The 8,340-nt window shown below is 41.3% G+C and overlaps 1 long non-coding RNA gene across 1 annotated transcript; it reads right to left on the bottom strand.

Annotated features, from left to right (window-relative positions):
* Nucleotides 1-451: 451 nt before the first annotated feature.
* On the bottom strand, nucleotides 452-3,143 carry LOC119492583. The gene is made up of 3 exons (XR_005207815.1): nucleotides 2,974-3,143; nucleotides 2,059-2,186; nucleotides 452-612 (listed from the first exon to the last, which is right to left on the bottom strand). It is a non-coding gene; the product is annotated as an uncharacterized LOC119492583 (long non-coding RNA).
* Nucleotides 3,144-8,340: the final 5,197 nt, after the last annotated feature.

Below are 8,340 nucleotides of genomic sequence, written 5' to 3'. Positions count from 1 at the left end.
ACGATATATTTATAGCTTGCCACTTACTCCATTTCTTTGAGTTGTCACCTTCTAAATGCTGCTGCAGTGACGTGTTAATGCAGTAGGGGCGGCTGTGGCTCAGAGGGTAGAGCAGGTTGTCCACCAATCGGAAGGTCGGTGGTTCGATCCCCGGCTGCTCCGGGTTACATGTCGATGTGTCCTTGAGCAAGACACTTAACCCCAAAATTGCTCCCGGAGGCATAGCCATCGGTGTAAAGTTGGCACCTTAGTAGCCTCTGCCATCAGTGTATGAATGTGTGTGTGAATGGGTGAATACTGACAAAGCGCTTTGAGTGGTCGGAAGACTAGAAAAGCGCTATATAAGTCCAAGTCCATTTACCATCCATTTACCATTTAATAACACTCCTACTGCGGTTCGTCACACCAGGACACAAAGGCATGCTTAAAACTTGTCCTTTGTGCATTCATTCATTCAAGTGCATTCATTGGCAGTATGGCGTATATTCTATGCACAACATACAGGCTCTGTCCTGTTTTTATTACATTTGTGCACATGCTGAAAAACTGTGGAAAGCCTCGAATGACCTCCTAGCGTGAAGAATAGATCACTGCCAAGGCGCTGCTACCTCTCTGTGGAAGAGCACAGGATGTTTAGAGGGTAATTGTTTGCTGCTACTACGTGAGCAAACAGAATACTTTAAAAGCAGAGCAGTAAATAATGTAGGCTTTCAAACCCAAAAGAAATGCCTCTTTTTTACCCCTTTAGCAAACGTAGCATTTATCTCAGCATGAATAGCTTAGTTACAATTAGATTACCTTAAAATGCATCTCTAGAATTAAAACGTGATTACCTTCGGTGTGTAGCACTCTGGATAAGAGTTTCATGCGTCACAGGGAGATAAGCACTACTTGAAAATAATTAGATCTACTCTCAGAATGATTGCTCACGTGAAAAAAGAACATTATGGATAAGCAGAGGCCGGACAGAGGAGTGTCCCTAAAATCTTATTGGCCACCCTGGTGCCTCCCCTAAGAAGGTGAGAAATGTGTCTCAAACAGTACATAAACGTAAGCAAAATGTGTGTTTAATAATAGGCTATATTCATACAGTTTTACTATATTATTACACTATAATTATGGTGTTTGTGTTGTTCAATTAAGTCCATAGGTTCCACTGTAATTACCAAAGAACTAGGGGTGTAAGAAAATATCGATACACGAGTATCCAATTATTATGTTTTGCGATACTGTATTGATTCTCCAAAACATTGTATACATTTTTAATTAACCTCTTAAACATCTGTCTTTGTAGCGGGCTCAGTTTTAAAGCTAGATTGAAGGTACTGGCAACATATGAAACTAGAAAACCTAAGGAATCGTTCATTGGTACCAACCATGTCATACTTGCATGTTGCCAAGAAGGCAAAATAACGCTCCAAAGTTATGTAACACTTTGGCGAGGAAAAACTGGCATGGCCATTTTCAAAGGGGTCCCTCGACCTCTGACCTCAAGATATATGAATGGAAATGGGTTCTGTGGGTATCCGGAAGTCTCCCCTTTACAGACATGCCCACTTTATGATAATCACATGCAATTTTGGGGGCAAAAAACATGCAGTTTTTATATGTGTTAATTTCACCTATTCTCAAATGATGTATTTGAATGGTGTATTGTAATTGTATAATTTGGATATGGCTGGAAAGCTGAGGCTCTTGTGGATCCAATGTGTAATTCATGTGTAATGATGTTAGTCCCCATAGTAGCCATTTCACATAGTGTAATGGCTACTATGGGGACTCAGATTACTCAGATTTTATACATATGGTGGTGTGTCTTTATACTGTGACAGTTCTCCTAAAATTAGATTTAAAAAATGCAATATATCACAATATATTGAATCGTCACCCCTGCATCATTATACGTATCGTATCGCCAGATTCTTGCCAATACACAGCCCCACAAAGAACAAATATATCTCTGTAGTAATTGTTTGAATTGGATCACGTCTGTTCTTGTTTGTGTTGAACAGCACAGGGACATAATGGTGATCCTATCTTGGGCGCAGTGGGCATTACCTGCTTTTCCTCTCTCATCTCCATCACCTTCTCTCTTTCTTTTTCTCTCAGTCTCCTCATCTTGTCCCGTATCTCTTCCCTTCCCAAGGCTGAGCTTTGACTGACGGAGTCATTTCATTTTCACCCGTCTGAGTGAAGAAAGTAAACACAGGGTCAACTGATATTTATACGTAAATGTGACCAGCCGCCACTAGAGTAGTCTTGTAATAAACCTTTTTTCACAGAGGACATTTTGACATCTCCCGGTAGGAAAAGCACAGGTGTAAAGACTGAAATTAATGATGGCTGAATTACATTTAGCTGCTTTGATTTCAGGTTCCAGGTGACGTGCATGCTGTCTCACTGTCACTCTGATTGGAACACTTGAACACGACAGGGCCATTGTTTATGTTATGAGTAACACCTGTGCTTTTCACTATGACAAGTCAAAATGTCTCCTGTGAGAAGAAAATGCAGAGATCTGGACGGCTGTCAATCCTGGAACACAATACCAACTAAAAATCAAAATAATTCCAGATATAAAGTCCTTTACAACAAAAGTTAAGATCTGGGTAAAGCAGAGCTCTATCCATTTTTAGCAAATTGTACTGTAAATTACCAAGGTGTATTGTGGTATGTGTATTGTGTGATGAGTATTTTATTGTAATTCCATATTTGCAGTGTATTGTGGTTTTATAATTTAGAAAGCTGTATATTTTAATTACATTGTGCATGTAAAAGCCCAACCAGGGACAAGAGTTGAAGATTTGCTATAAACTCTCTGTGCAGCTCATCAGTTTCATGCCCTGTATAGGGGTGTATATAGGGGTGAAAGTGAAACTAACTAGCCACCGCACAGGAGCCATTCATCAGATGATGTCTGGGGATGAATGACATTGGACTACATGCAGTCGACTAGTGTAACTCTCTCGTTACCTGTATCACGCTTTTTATGGATTCAGCAGCCTGTCCGGTTACCTCAAGTTGTTGACCTAATCCAAGAACCACCCTGTTGAGTAAAGATTGTGTAGTGATGACAAAATCATCCACTTCACCAGCCAGGCACGCACAAGCAATGATGGTGATCAGATGAGCAAGTCGATAATCTTGGCTTTGTAGACCTATATCTTTACCGCACCGAAGTAACGTTATATTTAAGCAATTATGTCACAACTTTCATTTTATACTCCTCCTAGAAAATACCAAGGTCCGGAATTCGGTGACCTCAATGGAGGGTACAGCCACGAGTGAGAGGTGGTTGGCTAGTTTTAGAGGCTCAGTATGAAGTGATTAACATTTCTTACAAAGTGAGCACAAAGTAACACAAAACAACCACATGCCGATGCGAATGAACTATAAAAGAGACACAGAACGACCCCAAAAAGAAAGTACAGTGATGCAAAATGACCACAGAGAGACACAAAACGAAGTACATAGATAGTTTTTTTTGGACTACTGTGCTGTCCTGAGCTGCTAAAACTTCCACGGCAGCATCTTTGGCTGGAGCCAGAGCTCAGAGCTGGGCCATTCTCAAGCAAGATGTCAATGTCCATCAAGGGACGGGTGTTGGAAATTAGCTTCGGCTATAAACACATGTACTGTACAGTACATCAGACACTGCTTCTGCAATCATCAATGTTTCTCTATATTTGTCCATTACAAATAAACAAATAAATAAATGTATAAATAGGGCTGTCAAAGTTTGTTTTAACACCACTAATTTCTTTAACTCATTAACATAACTTGTGATTTTTAGGTTGTAGCAGGCTCAGTTGAGTGAAGATAGTGGTATCATATGAAACTACAAAATCCTAAGGAATCCACTGGTACCAGCTGTCACGGGTTAGCCAGTGCCCTATAAAGTAGGATGCAACACACACACACTGTAACGCCACCTCCATCATATATTGAATCAAGCTGGCTTGGAGGTGTGTTGTTTGATTGATTATTAATTATTATCAAGATTACTTAGTAGGATCCAGCTTCATAAAAGAGGAGGCTTGAATACCTGGAGGGGGTTCAGTGGAGAGCAAACCTTTGATGAGAGACAAGCCAGACTGGAGAGCTGCAAGGGCCCAACATTTAAAGGGGCATAGCCTATGCTGTATCTTTATATATTTTTGTCATTTTGCTTATTATTTTTCATTATTTTTGAAAAACCTGTTTCTTGGATGCCAGGCCGGCACTGTACATATTTTTGCACTGGATTGTTGGTTTCCACTAATTGTTAATAAATACACCTGGACTGTTTAACTGGAATTTTTCTCAGTTTTTACGCCTTAGCCACTCGGCCAACCTTACACCAACCACGTCATACTAGCTTGTCGCGAAGGAGGTTAAATAACGCTCCAAACTGATGCTAAATTTTGGCGAGGAAAAACTGGTATGGCCATTTTCAAAGGGGTCCCTTGACCTTTGACCTCAAGATATGTGAATGAAAATGGGTTCTCTGGGTACCCACGAGTCTCCCCTTTACAGACAAGCCCACTTTATGATAATCACATGCAGTTTGGGGCAAGTCATACTCAAGTCAGCACACTGACACACTGACAGCTGTTGTTGCCTGTTGAGCTGCAGTTTGCCATGTTATGATTTGAGCATATTTTTCATGCTAAATGTAGTACCTGTGAGGGTTTCTGGACAATACGTGTCATTGTGTTGTGTTGTTAATTGATTTCCAATAATAAATATATACATATGTTTTAATAAAGTAGCATATTTGTCCACTCCCATGTTGATACGAGTATTAAATACTTGACAAATCTCCCTTTAAGGTACATTTTGAACTGATAAAAATGTGTGATTAGTATGGACTATGGACAATCATGTGATTAAAAATGCTAAAAAAAAAAAAAAAAGGCTAAAAATAAACTGCAGTTGATGAACTTTATAATTAGCTGGTATGTTGCTCGAGGGGGTGAAGGGCTTTTTACATGACTGTGTCCATGGCTACAGGCAATTTGGAGTTAGGAATAGCAGCTATTTATTGATATTATTTCATATAAGAATATATGAAGTTGTTTATCTGGCATCCATTTATTACACTGAATAAATATTGTAGCAGTTAGTAATGTACAGTTTATTCTTGCCAAGAACCAGTGCTTTAAATCTCAGTCTTAAAACACTTCCGAAATGTGCCCCCCTTCTTTGAATTTTCTGTTGCTTGTTGCCCTGATCTCGAGAGCACATGGTCGTAAAACCTTAATGGAGCAATAACACACATGTCAGTGATAATTAAGTTGCACACCGTAGTGCAAATTTAAGGTGTCAACACTCACCGGGGTTTTGTGCATTTGCCACTTCCTGCTCAGCCTGCAGGTCAAACATGTAAGGTGCACTTGTGTTCTGTGCTATTTTTGTGGCCCTGCCACGTGATGCAGTATGACCAAATTAACTTTGATATGAACCCCTCAAGCAGGAAAGAACTATTTTAGGACAACTACATACAATTTTTCACGCACAAAGAAATGTGAGTATGTGCATTGATGGAGATTGTCTATAAATGACAGGGATGGTGGGTGTTCCCTGGCTGTGGTCTGCAGCCAGTTGGCTCATCACTTACTGTCGTTAAACGTTTTATTTCTTTGGACAGTGCATATTCTTGGACCAGAAAAATAAGGTTACCAAATGTGTTATCTCCTCCTAAGCTAACTTAAGGTTCTGTGTATTGTATTTGCTTGTGGTGACACTGCACCTCCCACACAATGACACCAGTTTCCCTTTTGGGACAGATCTGCTCTTCTCTATAAGGAAATTGTCAGAACACTGTGGTGCAGGGACATTTTGATAGGTATTGTATTTGCTGCTAATCCTGTGCACCCACACTGTGCAGCATGCACCAAAATGAGTGCCCTATATGTTGGCATTAACTGCTTGTTCTTGAGTAAATGTCCCCTGTAATGATAGTACTTTTACCATTTTTTCTGTCTGTAACAGTAAGAAGTGTAATCCAAATGTTTAAAATGTAGCTTTTCATGAATGTATTTAGCGTTGCAAACTGCTAACACACTTGGGACAAAAGTAGTGGTGGATTTGGAACTAAAATGAATTACCCTGAAGCTCTACTGGTGTTGCAAAATCAGATTAAGGAATACAGAACCGACTATTGCTGAACCAACTGCTTTTAAATCCTTTGTAAATGCACATTTTTTCATGGTTCCCTACAAAAAGCTAATGTTAACATTTATGACGTAGATATCAGGCATTATTTCGAGCCGAGTTAGAGCAGCATATGTGTCTGTTTTATCCACTTTGTTGATAGTGAGCCTCACCACAATAACACACTGGGATTTATTTGATCTGTACTAAAGACAGACACATAAAAGTTCCTCAATTACAGTATCAAAATGTCCCCATAGAGAGGTGAGCAGCGTGCGCTGTGTTTCCTGAGGAGAAATCACTCAGTGCACCGTGGCAGGTCTCTCTGCATACCACAGCTGGACCACGGCGCGCCGCCTGTCTGTAATGTCCCCGACAGACCCCCGAACGTCACCAAGGTAGCAGTCGAAACAGCAGTTGGATGCCCTCTCAAGCTGATTGAGTAAAGCTCATTATCTTCAACCGTCACAGTGAATCCATTTCATCAGCGCAGCAGCTCTCTATATCAACTGTCGCAACTCATCTCATCCAATTGAATTTCACCCGGGCCCTTTTTTATCGCTGACAACCTTGATGTCGCCGCAGTCTCTTTTAAGCAGATTAACTAAACATTCTCATGAAACCTGTTATGTCGTCCCTGCTGTGGCCGGTGTTGATTAACTGACTGTAGAGAGTAAATAACGGCAGCAGCCTAAGGAATATGACCTCTGAGGGAACAATTCATAATATTCAAAGCTGAAGTCCCCACAGCCAATTGCTATAAGATTAATCTTGTGCTCATGTCATGTGGCTGCAAGCACATACAATTATAGATAGAGCTATTTTTAAATGCTCTGTGATACGTTGTATAGATACTCGTGCATTGTGGCTTTTACCCTGAAAGTGACATCCATCCATTCATCCATTCTCCACAGGGTCGGCTTAAGGCATAGGCCATATAGGCGGTTGAAAGAAAGAAAGAAAGAAAGAAAGAAAGAAAGAAAGAAATGCACTTTTCACCCCTGTAACTCAGGCCCTGTTCAGACCTGGTATTAACATGCGCCCTGAGTGATCCGATCACAAGAGGACAGCTTTAAGTACGTCTGTTCACACCTGACATTAGGCCACATGGGTCATGCGTTTTGAGTGACCACTTGTGATCGGATCTCACTTCCCCCCTCTATATATGCAAATAAACACGTAGTAAACACATGGCTAGCAAAGCAGATATTTTAACGTAATATTACAGGAATGTCAGAATTAATATCCTACATATTTGTGAATTTGGGTAGATTTTATTAACATCAAGATATAAGGTTATTGTACCGGCGGTCCCAGAGGACCTCCATGCCACCGACACCGCTGTCTTTGCCAGACAACACGGGATGAGAGCGAGCAAGTGAGCTGGCAGGCGGGCAGGCGGGTGTCAGCTCTCTGCATAGCATCGGAACACAAACACCGGCACTTCTCCGACATTATGATAATAATGCACTTCACGTGCCTCGTCCGATAGTCTGTAAATCATGTAGCCTGTAAATAAGATAGTTTTAATAAAATACAGTTGTACTGACAGAATACAGTAGAGCACAGAGGCCGACAAGCGCTCGCGTCTGCCTGTCTATTGACATGAGGAGCGCAGTGACCCCGTGGATCCCAGCGGGATGTTAGTTGAATAGGCGGTCCTTAATGTGGCCCAGGATACTTTCGCGTACACACGGCTTAAAGAATGTGGCCATGTGTACTCCAAATCAGAATTTTGCCTCGGGCACCAAAAGGGCTAGAGCCAGCCCTGATTCTCCATCTCTGTCGGGGGAGTTCCCATGATGTCTCCAAGCTACTAGAGATATAAATTAAGTCCCCAGTGTATTCTGGGTCTTCCCTGGCATCTCCTCCCAGTTCGATGTGCCCAGAATATCTCCACACTATGCCAGGAGGCGTCTTAATCAGATGCCCAATCCACCTGAACATGCGCTTTTCACTTGAGAGGGGCAGCAGCTCTACTTTGAACAACAACTCCCTGCTAACTGAGCTCCTCCCACACACTTAATGATGGAACATGATATTTAGAAAAGCAATACATTTCATCTGCTTGTATCCCTGATGTTTCCTTGCGATCACTACCCAAATGTTGTGGCCATATGGTGAGAGTGGGAATGCGCAGTAAGTTTCACTTCAAATTCCAGCTTCCCCTGTCACTATCATATGGTTCAACTTCACACCTACAGT

Source organism: Sebastes umbrosus, chromosome 8, assembly GCF_015220745.1.
Source record: "Sebastes umbrosus isolate fSebUmb1 chromosome 8, fSebUmb1.pri, whole genome shotgun sequence".
Lineage (NCBI taxonomy): Eukaryota > Metazoa > Chordata > Actinopteri > Perciformes > Sebastidae > Sebastes > Sebastes umbrosus.
The sequence above is the reverse complement of the archived record's forward strand: the minus strand, read 5'-3'. Positions and strand labels throughout refer to the sequence as shown.